General features: G+C 40.4%; 1 long non-coding RNA gene across 1 annotated transcript; it reads left to right on the forward strand.

Moving 5' to 3' along the window:
• Window positions 1-2147: 2147 nt before the first annotated feature.
• On the forward strand, window positions 2148-18315 carry LOC308081113. Its single transcript, XR_013932794.1, has 5 exons — window positions 2148-2262; window positions 3027-3079; window positions 5404-5489; window positions 8559-8600; window positions 18098-18315. It is a non-coding gene; the product is annotated as an uncharacterized lncRNA (long non-coding RNA).
• Window positions 18316-22229: the final 3914 nt, after the last annotated feature.

Here is a 22229-nt window from a genome sequence, read left to right on the forward strand (position 1 = left end):
AGTGTGGTTGCCCTAACAGGGCAACCAGACTATAGTAATCCTCACACTTTATTATTATTCAAGATAAACAATATTTCCAATCGCATCACAGCCCACAGTTTATTTTTCCCAATTTAGTGCCATATGTCAAAATGACCGGCTTCACCGGGAATCGTGTGCTTGTATTTTGCTAAGAGATTGGTTGCATAGTTTTATTGATATTGATTTATTAGTGCATTAAATTTCCCCATCCACTTCAATGAAAAAGTGCAAAAACTCAAATTATTAAGTATTAAGTATTTTTTTCTCAGAAACCGTAAGAGCTAGAGTTACCAGATTTGGAGGGAAGGTTCATAATTTAGTGCGAAATTATTGAAAAAAATATTACACTAATCGGCCACATGGTGGCGCTATAACAGCCCCCTTTACGTTTTGGCCTATAACTCTTGAACCGTAGGTCGTAAAATCAAAATTTCTTCTCCCCTGGATTCCTTGGGTCACGACGCATCTCCCCATATAGGCCACGCCCATTTGCGTCAGGATAGATTTTCCGCCATTTTGAATTTTCTTCAAAACACACTTTTAGCTCCTCCTCCCATATATTTTGTCCAAATTTCACAAAAATCGGTACACATGATCTCTGGACCCATGCGATAATCTGGACCGAAACAGAATTTTGATAGTCCATACCGTTCGTCCGTAAATGTCTTCCAAAGTTAGCGGAAGGGGCCCGTTTTACAAAAAAGGCCACAAATCACGAACGAAACGTCCAGTCAATCCCAAATTTGAATCACATGTCGAGGGTGGTTTACTCAACGAAACTCCAAAAGCATTTCCACTTTGATCCATAGGGGGCGCCACAAATGCACAAAATGCAACCGTTTGATGCAAAAACATTGTTATTTTTGGACCAATCCACTCCATTAGGCTACACATGATCTCTGATGACATGTGACAATGTAATTGGCTTGCACAATTAGTGGGAGGGTCCTACAAAAAATCTAAAAGCCTGTGACTTAATTTGGACAAATAAATAATTTGTATTTTATAATTCAATGATTTTTATTATTTAATTGATATTTATTTTTAATTAAATGTTTTTTTGTTTTGTTTAGGAAACATTTGACATTTCCTGGGAGGAATCTACCTGCCTTTTGTGGTTTATTATAATAATAAGTATTTTAAATTATCATTATTATTATTATTATTATTATTATTATTATTATTATTATCATTATTATTATTATTATTATTATTATTATTATTATTATTATTATTATTATTGCTGTTGTTGTTTCGTTATTTTACTTTTTAGTAATAAAAAACTAAATAACTGCATAGAAATATTTCAGTAAAATTTCTTTTTTAAGATTAATGTAAGGATCATTTTCAGAGGTTAGAAAATATTTTTCTTCTCATTAACTCCCTGGGAGGAATCTACCTGCCTTTTGTGGTTTATTATAATAATTATTATTTTAAATTATTATTATTATTATTATTACCCTTATTATTATTATTATTATTACCCTTATTATTATTATTATTGCTGTTGTTGTTTCGTTTTTTTACTTTTTGGTTATAAAAAACTACATAGAAATATTTCAGTAAAATTATTTTTTTAAGATTAATGTAAGGATCATTTTCTCATTAACTCCTTTTAGTCATTTTTTTTAATTTTCATTAGTCTAACTTCTTTTTTTTTAACTTTTACTTTACTTTTATGCCGCAGTTCCATCATGATGTCAGATGATGTAACGACGCTTAACGTTGCCATGTCCGCTTATTATAAGCGAATTGTGGCTACTTTTTCTCTCAAGTTGCTTGTAAATATTTGTGTTTGTGACTTTTTGGCATTGTTTCTTAAAGTGCAGTTTCTTATCGCAAGGAGTTGTGAGCTTGTTGATCGGCTTTTTTCAAATAGCCTAGTTTTTAAAGGGCGAAGGGCTCGCTTCTTTTGGGCTTGTTTTCATAGACCTGGTTGCTTGTTTCTGTCGCAAAACCTGGCAACCCTGTGAAACTATGGGTGCGTTCGAAAACACAGCACTGAGCGCACTGGCCAATACAAACTAATAGGCGAGTGTGCTCCGGTGCGTAATTTTCGAACGCGCCCTACATGTTGAGGCAAGCCGCCCTCTTTGCCCCTCCTTCTTCTCAGAACTTCGTTTGGCCGGTTGGAGACATCGAGAGGAATTGCAAACTATTTAACTTCATTTACCTTTATATCTTATCACTGATCTACATATTTTCTTCGGAGGAGTTTCATTTCGTCGTCTTTTGTGTGAGGTGAGTAATAATATAATTCTTATTTGTTATATTATATAGTACATTCCGTCTATTAGCTGACGCTAGTCAAATGCTAACTTTCCAAGCTAACTGCAACCTTGTGTTTGCACTTTTCCCCGTTTTGTTCCGTACGTCTACTTCAACGTTCACATTTCAAACAAAGATTTTACCCCATGGCCACGGATGTTATAATTATGTATGGGTCCTCAGAAGTAGCCGTATCTTCCGTATTGTTCAATAAAAAAACATTTTAAACCGATCGGTGGCCATTTTCTCATCGTTAGCACACTCTATCAGAGTGCAGTACACCTACTAACCGATGGGATCGCGCAGTTGAAAGCATATGGCGGACATGCTGAGAAAATGGCCACCGATCGGATTAAAATGCTTTTTATAGAACAATACTGAAGATACGCTTATTTCTGAGGGCCCGAACAGAATTGGCACATCCTTGGCCATGAGGTAAGAACTTTATATTCAAAATTTGAACGTTTATGTACATGTACGGGCCTTAAATGAATTATGTGCAATCGCCAGGTTAAGTTTGTTTCAGGTCCCAGGACCTGGTTACTTTGTTTTCGTAAAATCTTCAAAACCATCGTTCATTATATAACGCAGAATGCAGCTTTTGATTAAATAGCCAATCTACAAGCTCACTTGACAGCTTGTATATCACTTGTGAGCTTGTAGATCTGCTATTGTCTATTGATATGCATGTACTTTCATAACTTTGTGTCTAAAATATTGTATCCCCTTTTTTACAGCTCTGGCTGTGTGGACCCAGGTGACAGACACACCACCCCAGACCTACTGCAAGGTGTGTAACATCCTCATCCTATTTTAGACATTGTCTGGTGTCAAATACTAGGTTATGGGGGTCTGTGGTCTAACACATTGGCTAAAAAATGGAAGGTCTTTGACATTACAATAGTTTCAGAATCACTGGTCCAGGTGACAAGTATGTGTTGCTTCAAGTTTCTATAGAGTTGTCAGCTGACTGAAAGATGATAATAGGGCTAATTAGAGGTGTGGTTAGTCGGGGTTGAATAAATTACCCATTTTCTGAGCTTTTAGATCTGCTATTGTCCCTATATTGACATGCTCACGCCCTTGTGCTCAGACTGTGTCTGTTTATCTGTGTAAATTTGCTGTGTGAGTACTGTACAGTGTTGCATTGCTGATTTGGTATGTCGGCAAATGGCATAGATAGACAATTATTTGTAATCCACTACAACTATTTGAAAACTTTAGTTACTTTGTAGATTTTGATAATTGTTTAAAAAACATAGGCTACATTAACCACTTCCATCCTATTTAAACTTTGGCTATTTGAACATTGCAGATCTACAAGCTCACAATGCATCGTGTTGTGAGCTTGTAGATCTGCTATTTTCCAATGATCTCCCAAATTGTCAGACATCTGTAGCCATGTGATAACAAGGCATTATACATATTTGAAAATAGCCGATCTACAAGCTCACTTGTCAGCTTTTAGGTCTGCTATGCATGATGATGATGTGATTATGTTCTCAAAATAACCAAATGGACCCTGAGGTCTTTATCTCCTAGAGTGTATAAATGCAACCCTTGGATACAATATAAATGGACTCGTAAGGGTCCATTTGGTTACATCTAAATACACAGAGATACTAGGTTAGCGGGCCTGTGTTAGGGGCGGCTGTGGCTCAGGAGGTAGAGCAGGTCGTCCAATGATCCGTGGGTCGGCGGTTCGAATCCCGGCTCCTCCTGACCACATGTCGAAGTGTCCCTGGGCAAGACACTGAACCCTACATTGCCTCCAATGCTTCGGTCGGCGCTCGCTTGCCACCATTGGTGTGTGAATGTGGGAAAAGTGGGGACGCTGGCGTCGACTGTTCGCCGCTCCACCTCCCAATGTCCCCCACCTGTATGAATGAATGAACCATTGTAAAGCGCTTTGAGCACTTGGAAAAGCGCTATAAAAATGCAATTCATTATTATTATTATTATTATTAGGTTATGGGGGTCAGTGGTCTAATGCATTGGCTAAAAATGGAAGGTCTTTGACATTACAATACTTTGAGAACCACTGGTCCAGGTGACAAGTATGTGTTGCTTCAAGCTTCTATAGAGTTGTCAGCTGACTGAAAGGTGATAATAGGGGTGATTAGGGGTTGAATTAATTACCCGTTGTTGGTTTCCATTAACAGGCCTTGATTGTGTTTCATCTATGTCTGTCTTATCCATATGTGGCCAATGTTTCAGCTTAATATGACTTGTCTGTTTCAAATTTCAAGATCTGTCTTGGCACTGTTTATTTGCTATTGTCCATTTTATAGAAAGCTATATGCTGATAGCCATCATTGCTTTTTGTTTGTTTAGTAACAGGGAACACCCTGTCTCTGCAGGTCCCTTTTTGTCCTGTATGAGTTCTCTCCCCTGATTGGATGAAATTGGTCTCTCAAAAACACAATTTTGGGTTAAAGGCAGTTACTGTGTTCACCCAGAAGGAGTATAATAGCAGTGGCACCCCTACTTAAGTAAGACTGTTGACATACTGGTACAGTTGTGTAGTTAATTGGTATAGTTGCTGTGTTTTCACGTCATGGATGCAATGTATTATTTAGTATATTCGTTTCCATTTGAAAGTATGCTTTCATAAGTACCTGAAAAACAAACATGCTCACTTGTGTGTGCCTAATTGTCTTGGGGTCTCTAGTTACTTTGTAGATTTTGATTATTGTTTAACTTTAAAAAACATAGGCTACATTAACCACTTCAGCCCTATTTAAACTTTGGCTGTTTGAAAATGGCAGATCTACAAGCTCACAATGTGACGCGTTGTGAGCTTGTACATTTGAAAATAGCAGATCTACAAGCTCACAATGCGACTTGTTGTGAGCGTGTAGATTGCTATTTTCCAATTATCTCCCAAATTTTGCAGATATCTGTAGCCATGGGATAACAAGGCATTATACATATTTGAAAATAGCAGATCTACAAGCTCACTGTAAACTTGTAGCCTTATTTTAAATAGCCGATCTACAAGCCCAGTTGTCAGCTTGTAGATCACTTTTGAGCTTGTAGATCTGCTATTGTCACTATGCATTTACTTTTATAACTTTTTGTCTAAAATACAGTATTTTTGATTGAAATTTTCAGCTGTGGCGTGGCTTTACACTGGACCTGATATCTTGGCCAACACAGCTTTGGACTGAGGGGACCATCCCAGACTGCACTTCTGCAAGGTTTGTTTAACATAACATGACACATGTGCAAATCAAAGCGTTTTAGATCTAATTATCAATGGGTTCCAATCCATTGTCGGTTTTTAAGGAGGCATTGCCAATATATATACTCTATATAGCTTAACTCTTTGACTGCTATACCAATAGTGTAATAATGTGCCAGTGCTGCCAGCAAAAACTGATTTTACTGTACCTTTGAAAAATCATGGAATAATCTCTGTGACCGGCGTCCTCACAGAGATCGGCGCATTACATGCATGGGGTTATCAAGAATTCCAGAGGGGTCCCCAAATTATTTTGTTGGTCCCCAGATTATTAGCTTAATATTGAAACACATTTTCTTTACATTTTAAATGCCAACTCCTATTATTTTCACTTACTTTGCACTTTATTGTCTCCGCCAGGCCGGAAGGCGTGCGTGCGTGCGTGTGTGTGGTCATGTTGAGCAAGACACACCATTAGTGTTAAATTGGAGCTTGAAATGTACTCAATTATTGCCATAAAAATGTCACCCATTTACACACACATTCATACACCACCATGCCAGCCACCTGCTTATCGGGAGAAATTAGGGGTTCAGCATTTTGCTCAAACACAATTCCACACAAATTTTCAAACTTTGAACCTTGCAGTTGCCATCCAGCCGCTCTACCGGCCACTCTACCCTTTAGACACTGCTGCCCTTGTACTCACACTTTCCAAAGACTGTCAACCTTTTTCCAAAATGGTAGATCTACAAAAACGCATAACATTGTAGATAGCCTTTTTTTCCTGAATAGTTGAAGTATGACAGAGGGGGGTGGCGTGGATTATGGGGTGTGTGTGTGTGGGGGGGATTAGGTGGGAGTTTTGGAGCTTGTAATAAACAAACGTTTTAGCATCAAAACATACTTTGATTACCATAGTAAAAGTACTCACATTTTCTGAAAATAGCAGATGTACAAGCTTATAACGCATCAAATTGTAGATCGGCTGTATGTGTTTACTTGGCACAGTTTAATCAACTGCATATAGTAGATCTACAAGCTCACCTTTAAGATTTTTTTGGCAATCCAAAAATAGCAGATCTACAACCTCATGGTTTACTGTGTGTCGGCGGAGTTGTGGGGGGTCATGTTGAGCAAGACACACCATTAGTGTTAAATTGGAGCTTGAAATCTAGGCCTACTCAATTGTTGCCCTCAAAATTTCACCCATTTCAAACACATTCATACACCTATGGCAGAGGAAACCATGCCAGCCACCTGCTTATCAGGAGAGATTAGGGGTTCAGCATTTTGCTCAAAGACAATTCCACACTAATTCTGGGGGAGCCCAAGATCAAACTGTGAACCTTGCAGTTGCCATCCGGCCACTCTACCCTTTAGCCACTGCTGCACCTTGTACTCACACTTCCAAAGACTGTCAACCTTTATCCAAAATTGCAGATCTACAAGCTCCCAATGCATAACATTGTAGATAGGTTTTTTCCCCGAATAGTTACAGTATGACAGAGGGGGGTGGTGTGGAGTATGGTGTGTGTGTTTTGGGGAAGGGGTGGGGGGGGTGGGGGGTGAGTTTTGGAGCTTGAAATAAACATTTTAGCATCAAAACATACTTTGATGACCATAGTAAAAGTACTAATATTTTCTGAAAATAGCAGATGTACAAGCTCATAACGCAACAAATTGTACTTCGGCTTTATGTGGTTACTTAGCACACTGTAAACAACTGAATATAGTAGATCTACAAGCTCAAAACGTAACGTATCTCGAAGCGTTGGGAGCTTTTAGATCTGCTATTTTTACTGTTATAGTGTGTTCTAGTTTAATGAAGTAGGGCAGTGGTTGTCAATGTTTGTAATTTCAATGACCCCCTCGTTTTGAACAAAATGCCTCAAATCATGAACACAGCATGCAATGTTTGTAAAAAATTGTACGCACTTTCCTATAGGCTGAGAAAGAAATGCCACTTCACATATTTCAAATTAGCCTCATGGTGGCGCTATAGCAGGCCAATTTTTGCTATTACCTGTAACTGCACCGATCTGTGTACAACTTTGTACGTGCATTTTCTAGAGGCCAAGGAAAAACCTATGCTGTGCACTTATCACATCTGCCTTTTATAGCGCCACCAGGAGGTTGACTTATATAAAATGCATACTATGACAACTCCTTCTGATTTCATCCAAATCTCACGCACACCAGTACACATGATCAGTTTTGTGATCAAGACAAATCTGTTTGAATTTTCATATTCCATCCTGATTGACTAAGATTGACATTTCAATTTGCTGGAGTGACTTGTTATGAACATAATGTTGCAAATGCAGTGTTTAATTGCAGTGAAAGTTTGCATGCACATTACCGCTACATTGAATAATGAATTATAGTGACCCCAGGAGGCAGATTTTTTTTGTGAAGCATATTTTGATATTACTCCTACAATTTTGTTCAAATATCACACAAATCAATACACATTATCTCAATCGTCAAGTGATGAAGATAGAATCGTCTGATGTTTCAGATTTCATACTGACAGGCAAAGTTCAAACACTGCTGGTACCCAATTTACCTGACCTGCAGAGACCTAGTTAAATTTTATATACACAAATTATAGAGGTCGTGAACATGTAGTATTCAATTTTGTCAAAGCTGACACCTAATTTCAGTCAAATAAATTGTAATGAAATATAACAAAAGGGTTTCACCACTACTCTACAGATAAATAGTAACAATAGTGTTTGCAACACTAAACTAATCAATTAATACATGATTTACCAACAAAGTTATTACCTTATATGAACTATTGCACTTAACTCATTCAGTGCCTGACTTATTTCTGAGTGCCAGAGCCAAAATTCATTGTAAAAAAAAGTACTTAGGAGCCGAGATGCAGCCTTTTTCAGTAAGAAGTTAAAAAAGAAGTGAATGGAGCAGAACCTTTTCAAATCATGATATCTTGGGTTCTAAATATTTCTTTCCAAAAAAAAATAATATATAATGTACATATAATATGATACTTCCAGGTGTACTATTGCAACAAAAAAACTAAATATTTCTGATTTTTTTTTATTTATTTTTTTACTAGTGCTCATCAGACCAGAACGGCTCCACTGGTAACGTTTTAACGGTAAGTAAGGCGATTGTTGATGCTTACAGTAAATTGTGACTAATACGACATATTTTGGTTGATTTTATAGCAACAAACATTTTTGGTAATTGTACAATAAATACTTGGAGTTACTTAGGATTTGGAAGGCATTTTTATAATCGGCCTCAGGTCTAAAAGTGTTAATACAAATTCAGATCTAAAACTAAGTGACATCATGCCTGGTCGTAAGAAGAAATCTGTCGCTAAAAAAAAATTCTGGGATGCTAAGTTGGACCATACGAAATCACCAAACAGTTGCATACAGGTTGATGAAGGAACACAAGAGACAACTAGTCCCAACTATTCCAACAATGACCCGGTACTGCAAGCATGCACTGTGCCACCCTCTGTGATATCTGTGCAGGCATCCAGAAGCCAAGATCATCATAAGTATTCACAAATGTCAAAGAATCGGCAATGTACATGCATGGGTCTGACATTTCTGGCACACCTACATGAAGGTCATGACTTGAAGATGGATGATCTGGACAAGATACTGGACATGGGAGACATTCTGTATAAAAGAACTATAGCAAAACTAAAAAGACAAAAGAAGTTTAGGTTATCCCTGCTGACAATGGAAGAAACGCCTCTGCAGGTGGAAACCAAACACAATACGTACTCTGTGACAAAACATAACATAGATATGGGATTCTTGAGAGCTGCTGGAGAGCCTTACCGACGGCATTGGTGGCTGAATCTTCAGGAAAGACTTCAATGTTTGTCTGAAGATATCAACTATGCACTCATAACAGTATCACCACATACCATTGCCGTTTTTAGAGACAGGTCTGGAAGATATGGACTGTTTGACTCTCATCAAAGAAGTGCTGATGGCCTACCTTTGTCTGAGGGAAAAGCTGTAATGATGACCTTCTCTCAATTGGATGATCTGGTGGCTAAGATTGACCAGGTAATTGACTTCTTACATTCACAGAAGATTGACAAAATGCAGTTTGACTTCATGCCAGTGACATTTGAACAGACAAATGCTCGGTCACCCCATCTGTCAACAACTCAAGTTCATCCTGACAACCTGCATCAAAAAGAGCCTGTCGATCTAACTAGCCAGGGTCAAACAAACACTGAACCTCCAATCACCAAGCATTCTCTGCAGGCAGGCCATGCACCATCAACACAAGTGATGTCAGACACTACAAATGAAAGAGTCATCAAAGTGAATAAAGATCGGAGATGGAAATTAAGGTGGAGACAAACAAAGGATCAACTGCAATCTGATAGCAAGAAAAAACCTACGACCCCAAGGAAGGAATACATGAACCATTACATTGCCATGAGATGTATAACAAATGCAAAATTCAAGGAACGGCAAGCAAAATACAAGAACTCATATTTCAGCAGAAAATACAATGAAGATGAGGAGTTTAGAGGCAAGCGTAAGGCTTATGACAACAGGAGGTACCACAATGATAAGGAGGTTAGCAGAAAGCGGAAGGCTTATGACAACAAGAGGTACCACACAGATGAAGAGTTTAGAAGAAAGCGGAAGGCTTATGTAAGCAAGAGGGTCAAAGGAGAAGGGGAAAAGTTCAGTGAACTCATGAAGTCCTACATGGCCCGCAAATGTAAAACGGACCCCTTCTTCAAGATGCGCCGTGACATCCGCTCTACATTGAAAATAAAAAGCAAGTACAAGGACTTATGTGATGTCCATCTCAAACTGAGCATTCGTGAAAGAGTGAGGATAGCTTTAGCTACTGAGAAGGTGGCTTTAGCTACTGAGAAGGTGGCTTTAGCTACTGCACAACAGAATCGGCTACTAAAAGCTGCTATAGCCACTTTCCAGGCAACAATAAAACATGGACCAACTTTTGTGTGCACAACATGCCATCGGGCGCTATTCTCTGATCAAGTGATTGTTTGTCATCGGTCAAAATACATGACCAAACCCGCCGTGGTTGCTGCTTGCTTGACAGGCAAATACCTTCATTTGTGTGATGATCAATGTGGAGGGCCGGAAAATTGCAGTGTACCCGAAGAAAGGCGAAAAGAGTGGATATGTACATGCTGTCACAACAGTGTAGTAGCTGGAAGAATGCCAGGCTTGGCAGTTGCAAATAACATGGAACTTGCAGCTATTCCTCCAGAGCTCAAGCAACTGAATGTGCTGGAAAGACAAATGACGGCAAGAGACATACCTTTTTCCAAGATTCTCACTCTTCTTAAAGGCAAACAGAGCGCTATATATGGTGCTGTGGTGTGCGTGCCAGCAGACGTGGAAACCACAGTAAACACCTTACCCAGAAGGCTCGAGTCATCCCGCTTGTACAGAGTGAAGCTGAAGAGACGTCTGCGGTACAAAGGCCATCATTTATTTCACACTGTGAATATGTCCAATGTCATACTGGGCTTGCGGAAACTCATCGAGACGCACCCCGACTACAGAGACATCACAATTCGAGACGATGAGAGCATGAACGATGAAGATGTGGAGGGCCAGCTTGAAAACCTACCCACTGTTGAACAGACAGCCACAGACGAAGTCATGGACAGTTGCGATGAGGCCGAAATGATGGAAGTAGCCGACGCAACTGAAACTCTCGACTCATCACAAACAGCGGATCAAAATCCACCCACTGCCGAAGATGAGCAAGATGCACTGAGACCTGGACATGGCCTGGACAGTTGCTTGGAACCGGATGACATTGGACAAGAGACAATGACATACGGAGATGGCATATTCTGCATCGCCCCTGCCGAAGGAAACCGGCCTGTCAGCTACAGCACAGCCCCTAACCTGGAAGCAAGGGCCTTCCCTACATTGTTTCCAACTGGAGAAAACACGTTTGCACAGTTTGTTACTGAGACACACATGGCAAAAAATACCATCTCAATTCAATTGAGGAAAGGCAAACCCTTTACCAAAGATGGTCGCCGGATATCCAACAAGATGTTGCAGGACAAACATGAAGTTGAAAGAATGGTCAGAAACCGAGATGCAACAAGGTTCATGCAACCACTGAGGGGGACTCCAGCCTACTGGCAGAAGACCATGTTTGATTTGTTTGCCATGGTCCGCCAGTTGGGTCCACCCACCTTCTTTTTGACCTTAAGTGCTGCAGAATTCAGATGGCCAGAGATCATAATGGCAATAAAAGCACAACAAGGCCAAATAGTGGATTTTGACAAGCTGGACTGGAATGAGAAATGCGACATCCTCAGAAGCAATGCAGTGACTACCATGCGAATGTTTGACAAGCGAGTACATGCTGCGTATTCAAAACTGCTAAGGTCTAAGGCTCGCCCAATCGGACACGTCATCGACTGGTTTCATAGAATAGAATATCAAGCGCGCGGTTCGCCGCATGTTCACGCCCTAATATGGGTAGCCGACGCCCCCGTCCTTGGAGAAGTGCCGGACGAGAATATATGCGAGTTTGCGGACCGCTACATTTCATGCCAGCTGCCTGATCCAAACGAAAATCCTGTGCTTCATCGAATTGTCTCAGAAGTTCAGATGCACAGCAGAAACCACACAAAGTCCTGCAAGAAAGGTAACAGGAAATGCAGGTTTGGATTCCCCAAGGCACCAGTGGACCAAACCTGGATAACGGACCCATGCCCGATTGAGCTCACGGAGGTCACGAATGACAACATGGATGATGGTGCGATACGAGGTCAAGGAGCAAATGAAAATGCAAAGAAGAGAACAGATGGCATTGGCAAACTGCAGAAAGAAAGAGCACAAGCTGCTTTGGCCAAACTCAAACCACTGTATGATTTACTTCAGGACTTGCCATCAGAAGTGACCGATCTCTCAGAGTTGCTGGCAAAGTGCAATTTGACTCACGAAGAGTACGACAGCTGTCTTGAAGAGATGAGGAACACCCATGTCCTCTTGATGAAGCGTGGAGTCAAGGACGGCTATGTGAACAATTACAACCCTGTTTTACTGGAGGCATGGAATGCGAACATGGATATCCAATTTGTCCTGGACCACTTTGTTTGCATCTCATACATGCTGTCCTACATATCCAAGGCCGAACATGAAATGGGTGAGCTTCTAAAACAAGTTGTGGAAGGCATAGACCCGACAAAAGTGACAGAGAGGGGTGCAATGAACGAACTTGTTCATGCCTATGTGAAAAACAGACAGGTTAGTTCTCAGGAGGCAGTGGCCCGGACTTGCAGCTTGTCATTGAAGAATTGCTCCCGCAAAGTTGTCTTCCTCCCGACAGATGACAATGCAATGAAAATGAGCCTCCCGCTCAGCCTGCTGCAGAATAGACCAGCTGATTCAAACCAAGTGTGGATGTCGGGACTTCTGGAGAAATACAACGCCAGACCCAAAACACCAGTGTTTCACGACATGTGTCTAGCAGAATTTGCTTCCGAGTACAGGATCGTGTATGGTCGGAATGCAAAAAAGACGGGATGCCTACAGCTGTCTGACAACATGGGAACCATTAAGAAGCGCACAAATGGTCGTCCTGCAGTTATCAGATATGCTAAATTTTCTGAACAGAAGGACCCGAGAAATACTTCGGGAACTTGTTGAAAGCTTACCTTCCTCATCGTTATCAGACCACACTGAAAACCGACATCTTCCCCACCTACAAGGAGTTCTACGATTCTGCGTCTGTAAGAATACCAGGGAAAGAAGGTACATGGCGCGTAATTGCTATTGTTGCCGAGAACAAAAACAAGTTTGAGAAACACAGCAAATCAGTGGAACATGCATTAGAAGAGTACATGAAGAATGGCCCTGCAGAAGATGCGTGGGCCAACATTGCCCCAGAAAATGAGCTTGAACGGATGGAATGTCTTGCCGAACAAGATCAAGATCCACAGGCAGACGACGAACAAGACGACGTCCCAGAGTTCAGTTGTCAAGAGGTGGGTACCGGCTCCGCAAACGAGCCTTGATTTTCTGCGTTCGATGTGTCGAAACCTCAACCGAACACAAGCCTCCATCTTTCACTCTGTACGTGACTGGTGCTTCAAGAGCCTACTTGACCCAAAACCCGAACCATTCTTCTATTTTGTCACTGGGGGTGCTGGAACTGGCAAATCGCACCTGATCAAGTGCATCTACGGTGAGGCAACAAGGATTCTCCGTCGACTCCCCAGACTGTTTGAAGAGACTGATGCATCCATGCCCACAGTGCTGCTGTCTGCGTTTACGGGAACTGCGGCGTACAACATTGCAGGAAACACACTGCATTCCCTGTTGAAATTGCCAAGAACCCTGAAACCACCCTATATAGGACTGGGAAACAAATTGGATGACGTCAGATCAAAGCTGGGAGCTGCAGAGATCATCATCATAGATGAAGTGTCGATGATTTCAAAAGCCATGTTTATGTACATCCACTGGAGACTGCAAGAGATCAAAGGCAGTAAGAGGCCATTCGGCGGCATGTCGGTACTTGCAGTAGGTGACTTTTACCAGCTCCCTCCAACGTCAAGTGGGAAACCGCTCTGCGTGCTCCAGGAAGGCACAGCGGACCTTCTGCACGAACACTTTCAAATGATCACATTGACAGAGATCATGCGACAGAAAGATGACGTGCCCTATGCAGAGCTTCTGAATAGGTTGAGAGTCAAGGCGAAGAAGGAACGGCTGAGTGACACAGACAAAGCACTCCTTGCTCAGAGAGTGACTGTGCGTGATCAATGTCCTAAGGATGTTGTGCACATCTTCGCAACCAACAAAGAGGTGGCTGAACACAACGCCAAATCTTTGTCTGAGCTCCACAGCCACATCATTAACATTCCCGCCGAAGACTACAAGCAAGTCCATAACCACAAGACTCGACTTGCTAGTCCCTGTACAGGAGAGCAGAAGGATCTCCTTGACAACTTGCAGGTTGCAGAAGGCGCCCCAATTGTGATCATCAGGAACATAGATGTGGAGGATGGCCTTGTGAACGGGACATTTGGCAAGATTCATAGTGTACAGATGCACGGACATAGAGTAGCCAAGCTTTGGCTTGATGTAGACAAGCCTGAAGCAGGACAGAAATACCGGAAAACTACACCTGGCACTACACAAGTGTACGTCGAAAGAATGGAGGACCACATGAGCGATAAAACGCTTCGTATGCAATTTCCCATCAAGTTGGCATATGCTTGCACAGCTCACAAAGTCCAAGGCATGACTACACAATCCGCAGTGGTTTCCTTGAAACGGATCTTCCAACCAGGCATGGCCTATGTTGCCCTCAGTAGGACAACTACATTGCAAGGATTGCACATCATCGACTACGATGAGAAGAAAATCTATGCTGATCCAGAAATCACTGCTGCCCTGCAATCCATGAAGACCGCTTCACTGGACAGTGTTATGCCACTGTTGAAGTATAGAGAGACGACAGGCCTAGCGCAAACACTCACAATTGTCCATCACAACACGCAAAGTTTACCAGCGCACATTCATGACATCAGAAGCCATCACGAACTGATGCATGCAGATGTCCTGTGCTTGACAGAAACACATCTCACCGGCTCCTTTGTGGCTGACAGTCTTCAAATGGATGGATACACCATGTTCAGCCGCAACAAGCACATCTCATACACCAACCAACCTGAACTTGCAGAACAGAATGGCGGTGGCGTTGCAGTGTATGTGAAGGACCATTTCCAGGCATGTGAAAAGCGCTACCTACACAATGTGACAAACCTCGAGTTTGTAGTCGTCAAGATAGAGTCCCCTGTCAAGCTCCTGATCGCTGCAGTGTACAGACCACCAGGTTACAAAGGCCTGTTCATGGACAATCTGAAGGCGCTTCTGGACGCGTTAGAAGTGATGGATCACCATCCCATCGTAGTCTGTGGTGATTTCAACGAAAATCTACTGACCAGTGCAGATATTCCAATCGCGAGGCTGATCGAGTCCAGAGGATACACGCAACTGATCAAGGAGAAGACCACTGACAAGGGCACACTGTTGGATCACATTTACATCTCAAGACCAGAACAATGTCTACAGTCTGGAGTACTACGTACGTACTACAGCTACCATGATCCCGTGTACTGCGTATTATCCTCCAACCAGGACTAGTGCAAAGTCTGCAAGACAAGCTTGTGCTCACATGTGACAATGTGCTTTCCAAACATATTAGACATGCCTGACTCTAATAAATCACATGTATCTGTCGCACTCAATAACAGAGAGATTATAAACAATGGAAATTCTTGGTTACCAACCTTGTCATTGCACATTTTCCGGGAACCTGTGAGTCAGCTATAGACATGGTGAACACCAGAGATGTTGTCGACACGGCAACGGCAGGAAGAATTCATAGCCACACGTTACCGCATTCTTTGGTGCCACTCTAGCACAAAATCTCATCTGCCTGCTCAATACAAATGGATTGGAAACATTGGAACGTACTGATAACCAAAGCTTCGCGGCCCTAACATCAAGTTTGATTTCCTCTCCGCTCCTCCCCCTTCTCCACTCGCCTCATCTCTCCTCCCCCTCCCCTACCCCCCTCGTTACTTCTACACCCTCACTCGCCTCCTTTCCTCCACTTCCCTGCTCTCCTCTCCTCCACTCCCCTTCTCTCCCCTAATTTCCTCCGCTCCCCTCCCTAACCCCTCTCCCGTCTCCTCCCCTGCCCTGTCCCTAACCCTCCTCTCTCCCTCTCCCCTCCTCTCCTCTCCCCTCATCTCCTCTCCTCCATTTTCCCTCACCTTCTCTCCTCCTTTCCCCTTCTCTCCCCTTCTTTCCTCCACTCCACTCTTACCTCTCTCCCTCTCCTGACTCCTCATCTCCCTAACCCTGATCTCTCTCTTCTCTCCTCTCCCCTTTCCTAGCCCCTAACTCTCCACCCTCACTCCTTTCCTCCACTCCCCTGTTCTCCTCTCATCCACCCTCCCTCCCCTTTTCTCCTCCTCTCCCCTCATCTCCACTTTTCTCCTCTCCTTTCCTCCGCTCTCCTCTCTCCTGTCTCCTCACTCCTCCTCTCCCATCTCTTAGGTCTGATTGGCCTATCAAGGAATCAGTCAAACCATGAGTCTGATCACTGATCAAGGTGGGGTTAGAAGCCTAAATAATAGCCAGATTGTCAGCTCTGATCGTCTTACTTTGACAAGTTTGGAGGCAATTACAGTGATCCTGTGCATGGGAACCCCAAAAGTACGTCAACGGCCGGGGCAATCTCCCCTAATCCCCACCTCTCCTCCACCCTCACTCCCCTTGTCTCCTCCTCTCCCCTTCTCTCCTCTCCTTTCTTCCCCTAACCTCCTCTCACCCCTAGTGTCTCCTTCCCTGACTTCTCCCTCCCCCTCCACTCTGCCTCTACCCTCGTCTCCCCTCATTTCCTACTATCCTTTCTTCTCCCCTCCACCCTTATTTCCCCCTCTCCTCTCCTCCTCCCATCCTCTTACCCCTCCCCTCCTGTCCTCCACTCTCCCTCCCACTCATCCCGGTCCCTCTGCACTGTTCTCTTCTCCCCTGATCTCCTCCTCTCCTCATTTCTTACCTCCCCCTTCTTTCCTTCTCTCCTCTCCTCTTCTCCTCCCCTCCTCTTACCCCTATCCTCATTATCCCCCTCTCCCCTTCTCTCCTGTCCTCCTCTCCTCACCCCTCCCCTCTCTTCCCCTTGTCTCCTCCCATCCTTTCCTACACACCCCAACCCTGATCTCTCCTCCACTTTCCCCTATTTTCCTCCTCTCCTCTCCTCCCTATCGTCCACTCTCCTCCCCTCCCTTTTCCTCTTACCCCTTACATCACCCCCCTCCCTGTCCCTTTCTTTCCACTCCTCTCCTCCCCTATCCATGTCTCCTCACCCCTACCATCTCTAGGTTTGATTGGCCTATCAGGGAATTAGTCAAACCATGAGTCTGATCACTGATCAAGGTGGGGTTAGAAACCTAAATAATAGCCATATCGTCAGCTCTGATCGTTATTCTGTGACAAGTTTGGAGGCAATTACAGTGATCTCGGCTTGGGAACCCCGGAAGAATTTCAAAGGCCGGGACAATCTCTGGTGGCACTTAGGTCAAATCAGCCCAGTAATGCACTACAAATCAACACCCATGTTGCTGCATTTAATGGACCTTCTGTTCCAGAGATAGTCCAAAAGATCTCAAAACGGACACTTCATTGATATTTGATTGCAGATTTTCCCTTTAACCGAATTACACTTGAGGCCAATTCTAAGGACACCTTCGAAATCCTGACCTAAAATTCTCAAAAGTTTTGAAAATTAATTAGTAAAAATGTTTGGGAACCCTGTGTATTGAATGCTATGTAATGTGTAATTAACCACAACTGTGATTGGCCATTTTAGATTACATTTGATTTGTACCAAAACATTGACTTGAAATATTATTCATATTGTAGCATTGTGATTTGTCTTTAACACTTTTCTACTTTGCAGGGCTAGTTAATGGCTAACAACTATTTCTAATTCATCAGTTGAATGCATTTTCTTTTTTAATTTGTTAATATTGATTGTGAAGCATTTATTGGAAAACAACACTAACACCTTTTTCCTGTTTTTCAGAAGCTGTTGAATAATTCTGCATTGCTGATGATGTCTTTTTCTTTTGCCTTTAACCTTTTTCACTTACAGGAATGTTTTTGGTAAATCTTTTCAGGTATTTGCATTAGATTTATGTAGTGGAACGTGAACGTGTAGTACCCAATTTATTTGAGCCATTACAATATTGACCATCCCTGAATTGAAAAACAAACAGAGACAAAATAATTTGCTCAAACTATTGATAAAAAAAACCATTTTGGATTCAATACTACATTGTCATGACCCACTACCATGTAATTGCATGTGCATATTGAAAATGTATTAACTCGCCTTTTCTTTCTAGGGCTATAAAGCTATAACACTTATTAGAATTAAATCAAACCTTAAATAGAACAGTGGTTTCAGGGAGTTTTTTCAGTTTTAATCAAACATTTTTGAAAATAGATAAAACAGCCAGTGTACATGCATCAAAATAGGACTCAATTGCTTAATTAATTAATGTAATAGAAGTTAAACAATGATTCATTGATATTGATCCTCAATATATTTGCCACCCTGCAAATTCTACCTTTATTTCATATTGTGACATTAATTTAATACATTTACCAGGAGCTTGCTTGATCGCCTTTTTTAACAAAGGGATCGGTGCAAGAATTTTTCCCAAGCACTCCTAAATTGGTTGAAATAGGATGCAGGTTTTTGCTTCACCCTGGAAAATGATGAATTTACTTAAAACTTGGAATATCATTTTTGATAATAACATTAGGGGTAGTAATAGTAGAAAATAACCAATAGAGCATCAATAATAAAACAAAGTATTTACAGGCATATTAATAATGAACATTATGGTTATTCTAATACCTAATTGGCCTATATACAATCTTAAAATATAACCATAAAAATGTTATATGATATATTATACCAAATATGTTGATGGAGATGCATATAGAATAGGTACCAAACATACATTTTATTAATAAATACTTTAAACTATATCTTCCATGCTTTGTCTCTACTTATTATTTTTCTAACCATGTGTTTGAAAAGTATATCTATATGGTTATGTTTTTAGTACTTGCGTCACATTTAAAATGAATACAGATGTGTGATTGAAGTTTTTTGGAATGACAATCAGAAGGGAGCTTCATCACTTAAGTTGAACAAGAAGTGAATCTTTGGAATGAGTGCAACATGCAATACAAGTAATACCATACACATAATATTCTTAAGTTAATGTCTGCTGTGCTTTGCCTCTACTTATTTTTCTGCATAACAAATGTTGAACAGAAACTATATGTTTGCTCATGTATTTAGTCTAAAATGTACAATGAATACAGTCAGTGTTATTGGTTTTAGGGGGAAATAATTAAGTTTCTTCACCACATAAGATAAACAAATGGAAACTTTGAAATACATGCCACATCCAAGAATGCTTAAGACCATACACATATTTAAAGATAATAATCTTAGGTTGTTCTTTAACTGCCAATTATTATTGCCTTCTACAATTGGTATGTTTACATACTTATCCATAGAACAGTTTGATCATTGCACAAATCAAAGCTTAGAGTTTAAAGTGTTGTGGGAGACCATAATTCTACCTGCTGAATGGAATACAAGCTATCTGCTGGATGGAGTGGACGTCAATCCCTGTACTCCCTGTACTATGTGTAAGATGGTGAAGTAATCAACATGTAAATTAGTGTTCCTTTAATGCTCCTGTCAAGTGGTACCAAATATATCTCAATCATTTTGCATTGTTGTATTGACACCATTCAGTAAAATTAATGTGCCTGATATGCAGGGAAGAGTCTTTCATACAATTTACTAAATGGTATGGCTTCAACCCAGCTCATAAACAGGTTGACACGACCAACAATGTTTCCTCTTGTATTACAAAGTGAGTCATTTCAAGAACATTACAAGGCATTGAATAATATCGATTCTGAAGCTGAAAGTAAAAGATGTGCTCAGTGTTGTACTCATGACATAATATAACTATGAAGAAGGTCTTCAGTGTTTTTAAACTTACTTGCAAAGGGCAATTATATCACTGTCAATATACTGGGTATTTCATCCTAAACCTAACTGGCAGAACAATGAGATTAAAATGTGTGAAGTTTGCTTTGATAAAGTATTATGAGTGGTACTAGACAATCTGTTCTACTTGACACTGAATAATTGCATTTGTTATAACTAACTTCATTCTAATGTCATCAAAAAATGAACTCTAAAGCTATAAATAACACCAATGAGACCATTGCACCTTATAAAAAATCGATAATATAAATATCTGCCAATAGTACTGTCGTAAACCAACCTACTGTTGAAACTACTGCTATATGTAATATAATAATAGCAATATGTTGAACCTCTAACAATCATTGATATGGCATTAACAAATATGGTGAATTCAGAACTTTAATAGCAGAAGTCACTGACTTCTGCTGGAAAGGTGAAAGTAGAATCCAAATCCCCAAAAACTATGTTTTGTCATGTTTTGTCTAGCATTTACAATGAATACAAATAAGTGTTTTGGGTTTTTTATAAATAGTCAGAAGGTTCCTTTATTACTGATGATGAGCAAGAAGTGAAACTTCTAAATAAATGCAACATACAATAATGCTTAAGACCATGCACATATATAAAGATATTATTTTTAAATTGTTTAACAGTTCATTAGTCTTGTCTCCTATAATTGGTCTTTGTTTCCTTACGTATTTCCTCTAACATTTACAAAGAATACAGTGAGTGATATGGATTTTTGAATAAAGAATCACAAGGTTTCTGCATCACATAAGAAAAACAAAGGGAAACTTTGAAATAAATGTGATATCCAATGATGCTTAGACCATACACATATTTAAAGATAATAATCTTAGGTTGATCTTTAACTGCTCATTATTTGTGACTCCTAGAAACTGGTGTTTTTACCTACTTATGCAAACAGTTTGATCCTTAAGACCATACACATATATAAAGATATTCTTCTTAAGTTGTTGTTTAAAGGGATACTTCACTTTCGGGCCGGGGACACATTTAAAAAAAATATTAAAAATAAATGAAAAAAGTTATGGAAAATTCATGGCCCCCTCACACATTAGTAGGACACTCTAATGCGTGAGGGGGCCATGAATTTTCCATAACTTTTTTCATTTATTTTTAATATTTTTTTTAAATGTGTCCCCGGCCCTAAAGTGAAGTATCCCTTTAACTGCTAATTAGTCTTGTCTCCTAAAACTGGTCTTTGAATGAATCACAACCATTTTGCTTTGTTGTATTCACACCATTCAGTAATATTAATGTGCCTGTAATGCAGTGAAACATCTTTCATACAAAATACAAAGGTTTGGATTCAACCCAGCTCCTAACCCGGTTGACATATATCAACTATGTTTCCTCCTGTATTATGAAGTGAAACTACAATGATATACTCACTAAACATGACATGATAACTATGTAGAAAGACTTCAGTGTTTCAAACTTGCTTGCAAATAGCATATATATCATTGTCTCTACATTCACAGCGTATTCAATTCCAATAATAACTGGTCAGAACAATAAAAATATGTCAATTTTGTTGTATTAACGTATTATGTGTTATACTAAACCATATGTTCCAGTGGACACTGGGTAGTTGCATATATGATAAGTAACTTGATTATTATTTCACCAAAAAATAATGTGTAGAAATATAATCAACACAAATAAAATCATTGGCCTTGATAACAAATAATGTTGAGAAATATCTCCCAATAGACCTGTACTAAACCAACCTAATGTTAAAAACGATCACTACTAATACATTGAAATATGTTTGAAACAAAAAATAACAGATATGGCTTTCTAATGGATGGAAATGTTTTGTTTTTAATACAGCAATAACACATTTTACGTGTTAAAGCATTTTAACTGACTGCACAGCTTTGATTATACTTAGAATGCACAACAAGGTGCTGAGTGGAATACAAGCTCTAACTGCTGGATGGAATGGACGTCAATCCCTAAAATGACACACAACCAGGTCAACCTTTTTCAAAGAAAACAACATGTATTTAATCTATCAGTCTATATTTCCATGGATGGATAGATAGATGAGTGAATCAATAATGGGGATACATATATTTAGAAGTGCCAATATATTATTTGGTAA

This window comes from Gymnoscopelus braueri, assembly GCF_963280865.1.
Source record: "Gymnoscopelus braueri genome assembly, contig: SCAFFOLD_392, whole genome shotgun sequence".
Taxonomy (NCBI): Eukaryota; Metazoa; Chordata; class Actinopteri; order Myctophiformes; family Myctophidae; genus Gymnoscopelus; species Gymnoscopelus braueri.